Source organism: Punica granatum, unplaced genomic scaffold, assembly GCF_007655135.1.
Source record: "Punica granatum isolate Tunisia-2019 unplaced genomic scaffold, ASM765513v2 Contig00116, whole genome shotgun sequence".
NCBI classification, from domain to species: domain Eukaryota; kingdom Viridiplantae; phylum Streptophyta; class Magnoliopsida; order Myrtales; family Lythraceae; genus Punica; species Punica granatum.
This window is the reverse complement of record NW_022204102.1, coordinates 291608-302375: the sequence shown is the minus strand read 5'-3', so window position 1 is coordinate 302375 and position 10768 is coordinate 291608. Positions and strand designations below refer to the sequence as shown.

Genomic DNA, 10768 nt, shown 5'->3' with positions numbered 1-10768 from the left:
GAAGAAAGATCAAACAAGTCCTTGACGCGAGTTTCAACCAATAGACAATCTATTTACAGAAACTTTGCAAATAAGGAAACTATCGTATTTCCTTAATTAGATTTATCATTGATTTGAACTCGGCTTCAAGATGTGCTAGCACCCTTGCAATCACATTGCAAGCCTCATTCAATAATGAATTCCTATTTAACTTCATTAATTAGAATTAATTCTTTTCTCGGTTTAGACACGCTCAATGTGTGTGACTAACTAAGTTCATCATCAAATGGCAATGGGATTGTAATATCAACTTATTTGACACTACCAGAAACTCTTTATGTAACCGAAAGTATAATTCCCAAAATGCCCTTGGTTCTCAAAGTTCACGAGTGACACCTAGCAGCATATCGTGACAATCCAAATGATGACGAATGTATAATTGAAACATTCTGAAGAACCTTTGATCGTATATGTCATGCACTGAATCCCTTCACTACAAAATCCTAATCTAGCCAAAGCTACGGTAAATGCCAAACTCTATAGCCGATCTTATGGACTCTCTGATTTCATTCTTAGATCTGTAGTACTTGAACATAAACCCCTTTCTATTCAAGTTTATCCACCCCGGCCGAAGATATTTCGATCCAGAGCAAAACAAACTTCCATAGGACCTTTTCCCTGTCTACTCAAGTTAGTGAATCCCGTCTTGATCGGACACCTACCTCCAAGTATAACTAACTAGAACCACTATCTTTCGAATACTCATGCTAAGCACAAATACATTAGCAGTAGCAAATCCTAATCACCTACACATGAGATAGCGTTTCATCTCAGGTTTAAGGACTATATGCACTAATACAACGCATATAACATTCATTGACATTAGTAAATTATTGTTTGAATATTATCTGCATGTCACGTTCGACTACATATCATATAAGCATCTACATGTTTGTCTTGATAACAGTTATCAGATAGCATGAGACTCACTACTCCATCTTCATTAGTATCCGTATACTGATCATGGATACAGACAGAGGTGACGATCTATCCAGAGAAATAATGTCCAGTTAAGTCTCCTACGATCGAGAATAATTTCAAGATATTCTTACTGAATTATTTCGTCACTCATATTCTTACTTATTTAAGAATGAAGTATTCAAAATATTTTAAGGACTTTATTCTAATAAACATAGACAATATACGAATAATAGAATAAATTTTATTGCCATAATAAGAATTATCCAAATACATAAATCAGGCTCTAGGGAATATCACTAACAACTATGGTGTTACCCAGTACGTTATTGCTCAATTATTTTATTTCGGACTCTTGAGATTGGACATTAAGACAGCAGTCTTGGTTCATAAGCCCACTCCACTGGAGGATGCTATCACCTTGGCCCATCTACATGAACAACGCATTGCCCTTGAGAAAGGTTTTATTCGACCTTTGTTAGGTCACAGCCCTCCGTTGCTTCCGATGCCATCTACTCCAACCAGTTCTATGGGTTCAATGCCAAATTCTTCTTCAACGCTTCCTGGGAAACAACCAATGAAGCGACTGAGTTATGCTAAAGCCCAACAACGGCATGAGAAAGGTCTCTGTTTTACTGCAATGAGAAGTATACCTTTAATCATAAATGTGCATCTCGACCAAAGCTGCTTCTCTTTGAGGATGATGTCGGCCTAAACCGTGAACATGCTTTAGAGACTACCAGCAATGCTGCCTTGGCTGAGGAGCTGCAAGTCCAAGAGGTACAAACACATTCGGCTATTTCATATCATGCATTGGCTGGGAGTATTTCACCTACTACTCTCCGATTTACTGGCCACGTTCATGGCATGCCAGTTCAAGTTCTTATGGATGAGGGGTAGTATGCACAATTTTGTGCAAACTCGAGTGGCGAAATTTCTGGGATTACCTATTGAGCCATCCCCTACATTTTCGGTATTGGTTGGGAGCGGGGAACGACTATTATGTGAAGGAATTATTCGGAGCATACCCCTTTCAATTCAAGGCTGTGAACTTCTACTTGATTTTTATGTCCTTCAATTACATGGGTCTGATATGGTTTTGGGCGTTTATTGGTTGGCCACCTTGGGTTCGATTCTCACGGATTATGCCAATCGTCGTTTTGATTTCGATTTTAAAAGGAAGCGTATTTGTTGGGAAGGTGACTCTACCACTGTTATTCAACCCGTTCAGTTACAATGTTTGAGGTGTATGAAGGATATTGATTCTATTGCTTCATTTTTTCGTTTGGAATTATTAACTGCAAGTGTGGAATCAACTCCAGAGTACCCGCCAGACCTCTCTGTGATATTGACTTCCTTCTCAGATGTCTTCGCTAAACCACATGTCTTACTGCCCTCAAGAACACAAGATCATTCGATTCACTTGATGCTGTCAGCACCCCATTTTGGCTCATCGGCTCTAACAGAGAATGCTATATAGAACCTCGGGTCACTATTCACAGTCGAATCAATAGAGGCAAACACGCAGGCACAGGGACACGAACTACAAAAGAGAGGCAGGGGCCACTAGGAAGATACGGAGGGCAATCAGAAAAGCAGACGAGCAGCGAACCCCAAAACAACAAAGGCCGGCACTATGGCACTATTCATCACCAAATCACCGGAGCGTCAGAAGGTATCCAATATGCGACTCTAAAAATCCCCTTTGGTATCAAAATGACCAATGGCACCCTCGAGCGCATTTCAGAACTCTCCTACTTAAGCCGGGGCACTCCCGAATATTTGTAGACGCCTTCCTAATGGGGCTCCCGGGACGCCCGATCCACGAACCAATAAACGACACTCGAAAACAGGTCTGCACGCACCCGAGGGTCACCAGGACTAGGGAACAGGTTTTAGACTACCTTTCGGAACTCATCTTGGCCTCACGAGTGGATCCCAACTGGGAAAAAGGAGCCCTTTCGGCATAGAAACATGGCCGAAGACCATTTTAGCAAATCGTCAGTGCACAAAATCTACGCCAATCAATCCCAGGGACCTCAAGGGCTTGGGAGACAAACCCTAATTACATTGCACAATCCATTTAAGCTTCCCGAGTATCATTCCGGCAACAAAATGGCCCCTTTCACATGGAAACTTGCGCTTAGAGCTCATTCGGGGAATTGTTGTCGTCCGAGCTTTGCACCACCCACTCCTAACAACCCCCAAGGGCTAGGAAACCATTTCGGCTCAGACCAAGCAAAGCATATCGGTTTTCCGAGTGACGTTTTAATGGTCACGAACGTCTCTCAGTGAATCTTCGGGGCTCGTTTTTGACAAACGGAGATCATAGTAGTCTCTGAACACATAAGAACACTTGGAAAACATTGAGAGGGCCCCATTCGTGGACTCCTAGGATGTCTCCGGTTATCGGTCTTCACCTAAGGCCGATGAGTCAACCGCTCTGCCCAACGCGGAAAACATGCCAATACAAAGAATACAGCACGCAAAGGCGCGAACGAGCGACATAAACGGACAACTTCACTCCGATAATCCAAACGGAGCAAAACCGGCTTTCGAGTCCCCGAGACGCCAGAGCATTCACTTACACAAAGTATGTCAATATTAGACTTATTAAAACCGTGTTCATGCGTGCATTGATATTTCGTCGTTCAAGCGAACTACGGAGATCGAACGCTCGACCAATCAAGCCTCGAGCTTCCTCCAGCTTTCTTCCTAGTCAGGTGGGACCCATGACTTAGCCAAGCCAAGCCTCCAAGCTACAGTAGCCACGGCTCAACCGCAGCAGCCACGGCTCACCCTCCCAAAATTCGATGGCTCAACCCTTCCAAGCTCCCCCATCCACACAATTCAAATATCTCTTACACATATCTCCTATCCATCACCCCCATCCACTTTTCCCTAACTTCCCCCACACTCTACCTCACCTCCCTAATCCTCTTCAAATTTCAGCAGCCACTTAAGCTCCCCTTAACCCCACTTAACTTTGCCTAATTGCATCATTAGAGTCTCCTATAAGTTCTCTTGCATCATTAACCTTAATCACTTCTTCAATTCCACTCTCTCTCAAGCCAACGTCTCTCCAAAACCCTCTCAACCTTCAACACATTCCTCCAACCCCGCACAACCCATCCCATAGCCGAAACCGGCCAAGACCGACGGGAAACCATTCGGTTTTTCAGTAACCACCTAACCCCGACCTAAGTCCATCATAACCAAACTTCATATTCCGCATATTTTCGACCTCCTAAAGCCATTTCCAGCATTAGAATTCCGATTTGAGGTCTCTAATCTCCTGTTTCCCTTCGTCTAGAATAGGGTCTCCTAGGCGAGTTCACGGCCTCCCGAGTCTCCCGCGAGTGCCATTTCTCCCCACGACTACAGCGAGTCGTGCCATCATGTCTAAGGGTTCCTCACAACCTTCACTCTTCCCCGTGAAGAGGTGGTCACGGTCCGAGAGCCTTTCAACCGTGCAAGATCATGTCTTCCTTCCTTTTTCTTCTTCGGGTTTTCTATTTTATCCTACGGTTTCCTCTTGGATTTTCGATTTGTACTAGTCTCCGCACACTATGAGCTGACCACGAACACCTCTTGTCAGCACCCCATTTTGGTCCACAAGTCAAACAATGTCCATCAATAGCAAACAATGCCACGACTTGAGCGTTATCACATAAGAAGGCCACAAAGCGAGAAATCACTATTCATTCTCAAGTCAGCAAAATCAAGCAGATGACATGTACACACGACAAAAGGACTCTAGGGGTCACCAAAGGGCAACAGAGTGACTAGAGAGCTCAACAACGTCCAAAACCGGCATTTCCAACATACCACGTGGACATCCCTATTTTCCGATAGTTCGCTCGTCCATCGGAAGATAGCCAATATTGGACTTCAAAAATCCACATCGATGCCAAACAGATGAAAAGTGTCTTCAAACGCATTTCGCAAATCATCTGCTCTATACAGAACGACTTTCTGTATACAGACAACATTTCAGTGGAAGTCCAAAAATGCCGGTTTCCCGGAGAAAAGTTAATTCCAAATGTCAGATTCGGCCATGCCCCACAAGCATACAGAGCACAAGCAATACTTCAAATGGTCTCTTGGAAGCCACACAGACACTCCAAATGACTTTCGAGTGACAAAACGGGCATACCCCTTTTCGAAAATGCATAATCAGAGACTGGTCTGACGGAATTACGACAAACGAAGTTCGTACCGTATTGCCCCAAAAACTCCGGCGAATAGACGTAATTGGGCAAAACAAACAGCAAAACCCTTTTCAGTTTCCCGAGTAACCTCCCAGGAGTAGAAAACGCCATTTTCAATGGAAATCCACATCCGAAGGTCCTTTTTACGGAAACTTGACGCCGGATGCTTGCGCTACATAGTGGTACACACTTCAAGGCTTAATGTGAAATTGTCAGATTGAATTGCACAACACGTCTAGGCCTCCTGAGCATTGCTTTAAAGGTCTCGGATACACTTTTCAAGTCGTTAGAGATCCAGTCTCGACAAACGGAGATCACAGTGATTTCCAGAGTACCCAAGCAACTCAGAAAGCAATCTGAGAAATCCAGCTTTGGACTCCTAGGACGTCTTCGGCTTCACATTTGCATTACCGGCTTAAGGGTCAGTTGTTCGCGTTGTTTGACAATTCATATCAAAATAACCAATGCAGAACATAGATGCAAGATATGCCGTCAGAAACGGTTAACTTCGCTCTGAGCGCTTAAAATGAGCAAAATCGACTTTCGAGCCTCATGACCACATGAGGCATTTTTCTCACGAAAAATGTCAATCTTGGGCTCATTTGAACCGTTTTATTGTGTACATTGCCGATTCGACATTCAATTTGAACCACGGGCCTCGAACGCACGATCAATCGAGATTCGAGCTTCCTCCCGACTCAACTCCAACCCAAGCGGGACCCACGACATCTTCTTCCCTTTTGCTCAAGACAAAGCTAGCCACCATTGCCCACTTGCATTGAAAAATATCCCAAGGGCATGTTTGGTTCACTGGATTAGGTAGGGCACGGATTAACTATTCCGTACGGAATAGGTTTTCTGTCGTTTGGTTCAACGGAATGCGGAATAGCTATTCCGACTCGGGATCCATATCCGATTTACATGCGGAATACGGGTGCCGCCCATCACGGTCCAGATTGGCTTATCCGGATGCGGAAATGGAGGCGAATGGACAAAAATACCCTTATCTTCTTTCGATAATTACAATGCATGCCATCCCATAAAAGCCTCAGAACTTCTCAGCGATTGGACATTTCCTCTCGGAAGAAAATTGTAAACCCTAGCAGAGCTCCAGCCGTGCTCCCGATTCGAACCTCCCCTGAGAGCTCTTCAACACCTTCGTGCCATAGCCCAGGTCTCTCTCTCTCTCTCTCTCTCTCTCTCTCTCTCTCTCTCTCTGTGTCTCTATACACAATCTCTGTATGTTTGCTTTTGGGTATGCTTCTTCGTGTATGTATAGGATGTATGTATATGTCCCGGTGGAGAACTCGCAGTGTGTGTGTGTGTGTGTGGTGTTCTGTTGAACGCTGCTCTGTTCATGGTTTGTGGTTCCGGGCTATGAATCGATGTAACCTATTACGCTGCTGATTTTGCCGACCAGCTCCCAAGCCATGATTGTTCTTCTGCTGCCCGTAATTGTTTGATGTCTACCTAGTATTTGGCATGTCGTTGAGGTGATAGCAAGTTGCTTGGATGTATCCGACTCATCCACAATAATCACAATAAGGACGTCCTCCCCTGTGTGGTAGTCACAAGCTCCCACCAGGAAATTGTGGTAATCACAATTTGGCATGTCGTTGAGAAGAAAGCCAAGGAATGGGGAGAGCCCAAGGTTCCTTCTGCTAAGCAGGTAGTTTTCCCTCCTATTTTGTTTTCCGAACACTACACTGAATACAGAACAAGTTCTCTGATGTCTAAGGCTATATACGATGATAAAGTGAGCTGGTTTCTGTCCAGACTACTTGTTCGATTCTGATAGAACCGAAACTAACGGAAAATCTGCTTGTGGTTTTATGCAGGAGCTTGCTGAGATGATATTCCAATCTGTGCTGTAAAAATTTATCATAATGGAATATATCAGGAGTTATCATCCATTTTATTTTCTTCCGTTCTTGTTAGGTAGGAGTAGTAAGTACATCTTAAGAGAGAGGCCCAATAAAGGAGATGAACCGAATGGATGAGTTCCAACCGAGGCTTTAATCCGATCTTCCTTGAAATGATATGTCCTATAACAACAGATCTTTCTGTATCTGTTTTTGACCATAATGGAATACATATCAAACTTAAGTCTTCTTATTTATCTCCTGCTTGCAAATCATTCCTTCTCCATGGGTCTCTAGTAATTTCATTGTTCGATGTTTGTTTAGTCTGTCTATTGATCTGATCTGTTAAAGAACTGTCTGTTCGATCTGCTGATGATTCTCCATTGGCACTTCAGCATGTCATGTAACGCTAAAACATGTCATGTAACAATAATGTGTGAGTTTCAATACTTACACACGCTTGCTTTTTCACGTGTCATGTAAAACCGACAGTCGGAGTCTGGGTCGTTCTAGCGCGGTAGGACGTGTAGTGAGATAATGTCGTTTGTACCACACACATTAATAGATACAGTCCACAAATGGGAACGCTACCTTTTGTTGTTTCCATTTTAGCCACTAACAAGGGATATGGCCCCCCTGCTTATGAAGATAGTCCGGCGACAAGACATTTTTCTCAAACACCCAGCACGAAAACTCCAGAAAATGAAACTGAAGTTCTTTCTACCAGCCCTGCTCCATCTAGCTCTCTTCCAGCTGATCTCAGGTAACCCGAAGACGAGCATGAACCCGAGTTCGGATGACCCAATCCCGACCCATGGCCGGACCGGCAACTCGAAAGATAATTACAATGTGATGCAACAAAATCTAGCATGAGTAGAAGATTGTAGAGGGTGCACGATCATTATGCGGATCGTGAGAATGTCTGGTAAAAAATATAGGTCGCGAGAATGGAATTCATAAGTACAGCTACGATGAGAGCGAAATTCAATATAAAGCCATTTGAGATTGCTTTGAGAATACTGACTTGATCATTTGTAAGACGTACAATCTATCATAGGATGTGATGTTACAAAGCCTAGTAGAAGATTGCGGAGAGTGCACTATCATTATGTTTGCTACGTAATATTAGATAGTGAGAATAATTCTAAGTTACGATGAACCCGACCTTTTATGGCACGTTTAGAGCGTCGGGGTGAAACGGAACTGCCGACGGAATTACAACTGCCCAACATTTCATTCTTCGAGCAATTTCTTTTGTATTTTTAAATTATAAAAATAGATAATTATGCTTATTACATTATTAAAATAATTAATTTTATTAATAAACACAATTTTTAGTAATTTAATTAAATTTTTTAATTTTTAGAATTACCTTTCTTTATATTTTTTAAAATTTTTATTTTTATTAATTATAAAAATTGTCATTAAAGTTATCTATTTATCTTATAAAACTCATTATATTTATATGAAGGGCATTTCGGTCTTTTTATCCTATTCCTGTTCTTTCTATTCCTTATTCAACCCAACCAAACATCAGAATTATAATTCTATTCCATGTCTATTCCCTCCAACCAAACACAAAAATTTCATCAGAATTTCCATTCTATTCCCTGTCTATTCTAATCCTGCGAACCAAACGTGCCCTAAGTCTTTCTCTTTTGCACTCAACCATCACCATCCAAGCCATTAATGCATTTGGCTCTTCTTCATGAAGAATACTTGGTGGAGATTCATCCATACCTTCATTAAGTCAACCAAATTTCTTTAAGCAAGCCTCTAATTACACTTTGCTTTCCTTAATTGCACTTAATCTTTGCCTATATATACCCTTTATGTCATTAAAGGAAAACACACATTGCCATCATCTCTTGCATTTCACTCAAGTATTTCTCTCTCAAAAATCCTCTCAAGACTCCTCATAACTCCAGCAATTAGCAGCAGCAAGCACAGCCCCGAAAACAGGCCAAAATTGCCGGAAAACTCAACCGTTTTCCGGCGACCGGAGCTTCAAACAAACTTCATACCCCACATGTATTCGACCTCCCGAGTCCATTTCCGGGGTTGCATTTGAACCCTCCAGCTCACCGTTCCAGGCCTGTCCAGAATCGGGTCCCTTTTAACCTTTCCCGGCTTTTCGGCAACCATCTTTCCGATTTAACTCGAAACTTCACCAAACTTCATATCCCACATGTTTTTGACCCCCTCTATCCATTTCTGAGCTTAGATTTTAAGTTTGAAGCCTCTAACAGCCCGAATCAGGTGTGGTCAGTACCGGTCCAGAATCTGTCCAGATTCGGATCCCGGATGGCAGCAAACTTGTGCGCCGTGCCAAATCTTAAACCGGACCATTGTTAGAGATCTAACTCATTCATATCCTCATACACTTCCTAAGGGTCTTCCAAGAGGAAGGAGCCATCAAGCAACCCATTAAAACCCACTCAAACTCAAGCTTTTCCAAACCGGATAAAAAAAAGACAGTTTTAAGCTTACCGGGTTTTCTTGTCTTTTCGAGTTAACGCAGGTTCTTGCACGTCACGAGCCACCCGTAGTCACCTCCAGCACCCTCTAGGGAGGTGTCATAGCTCGGGCCAGCTCGTACAACCATCCCGAATCACCGGTGCAAGATAGCCAAAATCGGGTGCACTCTCGGGTGAACAGTACCACCCAGGATCCGATTTTCCAGCAAGCTTTTTCTAGCCGTTTTACCGACTTGTCCTCGACCCTCGAGGCTAGGTATAACCATTCTCGACTTAGAGAAGTTAAGACTTTTACATTATCTTTGCATTTGTAGGGTTATAAGGCGGTTCGAGACCGGATTACATGCAAAGTTTACATTTTTATGCTTTCTTTTACATTATATCACGCGTGTTTATCCTTGATTAACATGTCAACATGTTGGGAAACACTTGGATCGTAGTTAAGAAGAACATCCTGGCCCGAGAAAGGCAAAGAGCTCACGGGTTACCCTCCATGAGAGGTGGCCGAATGCTCTCTTGCTCTTTTCGGGCAAGGAACGATGTTCTTAACCCAATCCAAGTTCGATTCCTGAGTTTCCTCGTATTTTCCCGCATGCATGAAGTCGGTATTGTTTTATCGATTCCCTAAATAACTTGTTTGTGCATGTTTGCATGTTCGAATGCGTTATTTAAATCATGGCAATACCGACCTTCGTTTAATCATGTCATTCATCGTGTTTGTTGCTTGAGCATGCAAGAAATGATTCGAAACGAGACGGGGAAACCTCGTGGAACCTGATTTGAGCCATGAGACCTCTCGGTTTTCTCCAAGGAGAAGTGGCCGAGTGTCTCTTAGACTCGTACAGGTTGCACGAGGCTTCCTCTCCTCGTTTTGAGTCCATTCTCAGATTTCGTGCAAGTTACAATTTCAATAACGTCGCAAATCTCGCACTAAAATTATCTTTTTCAAACAATAGGCATGGATTCGCAATTCGGTGACCCTTTCGGGCCTAGTAGGACCAAGGATGCACTCAGTCATTCTTGACCGTGTCATCTTCGGTCTTTCTTGACCCGTTCTAGTCGCCGATGCACGAATCGTTTTCACAATTAACGCATTCGGCAATAACCTTAAGCGTTAAGTTCACCAACGGATTAATCGGGACGCTCACATGATTAAACCCACTTCACATTGATAAGTTTTGCACGAATTGGCAATTAACTGATAACTCGCATCGATGAGTTGTCAAATGACGTTAGTGCCCTTTTCAAAACTTGTCTATTT

General features: G+C 43.0%; 1 long non-coding RNA gene across 1 annotated transcript; it reads left to right on the top strand.

Moving 5' to 3' along the window:
- The first annotated feature begins 6222 nt into the window (after positions 1-6222).
- LOC116190085 lies at positions 6223-7280 on the top strand. Its single transcript, XR_004152589.1, has 3 exons — positions 6223-6342; positions 6589-6837; positions 7007-7280. It is a non-coding gene; the product is annotated as an uncharacterized LOC116190085 (long non-coding RNA).
- Positions 7281-10768: the final 3488 nt, after the last annotated feature.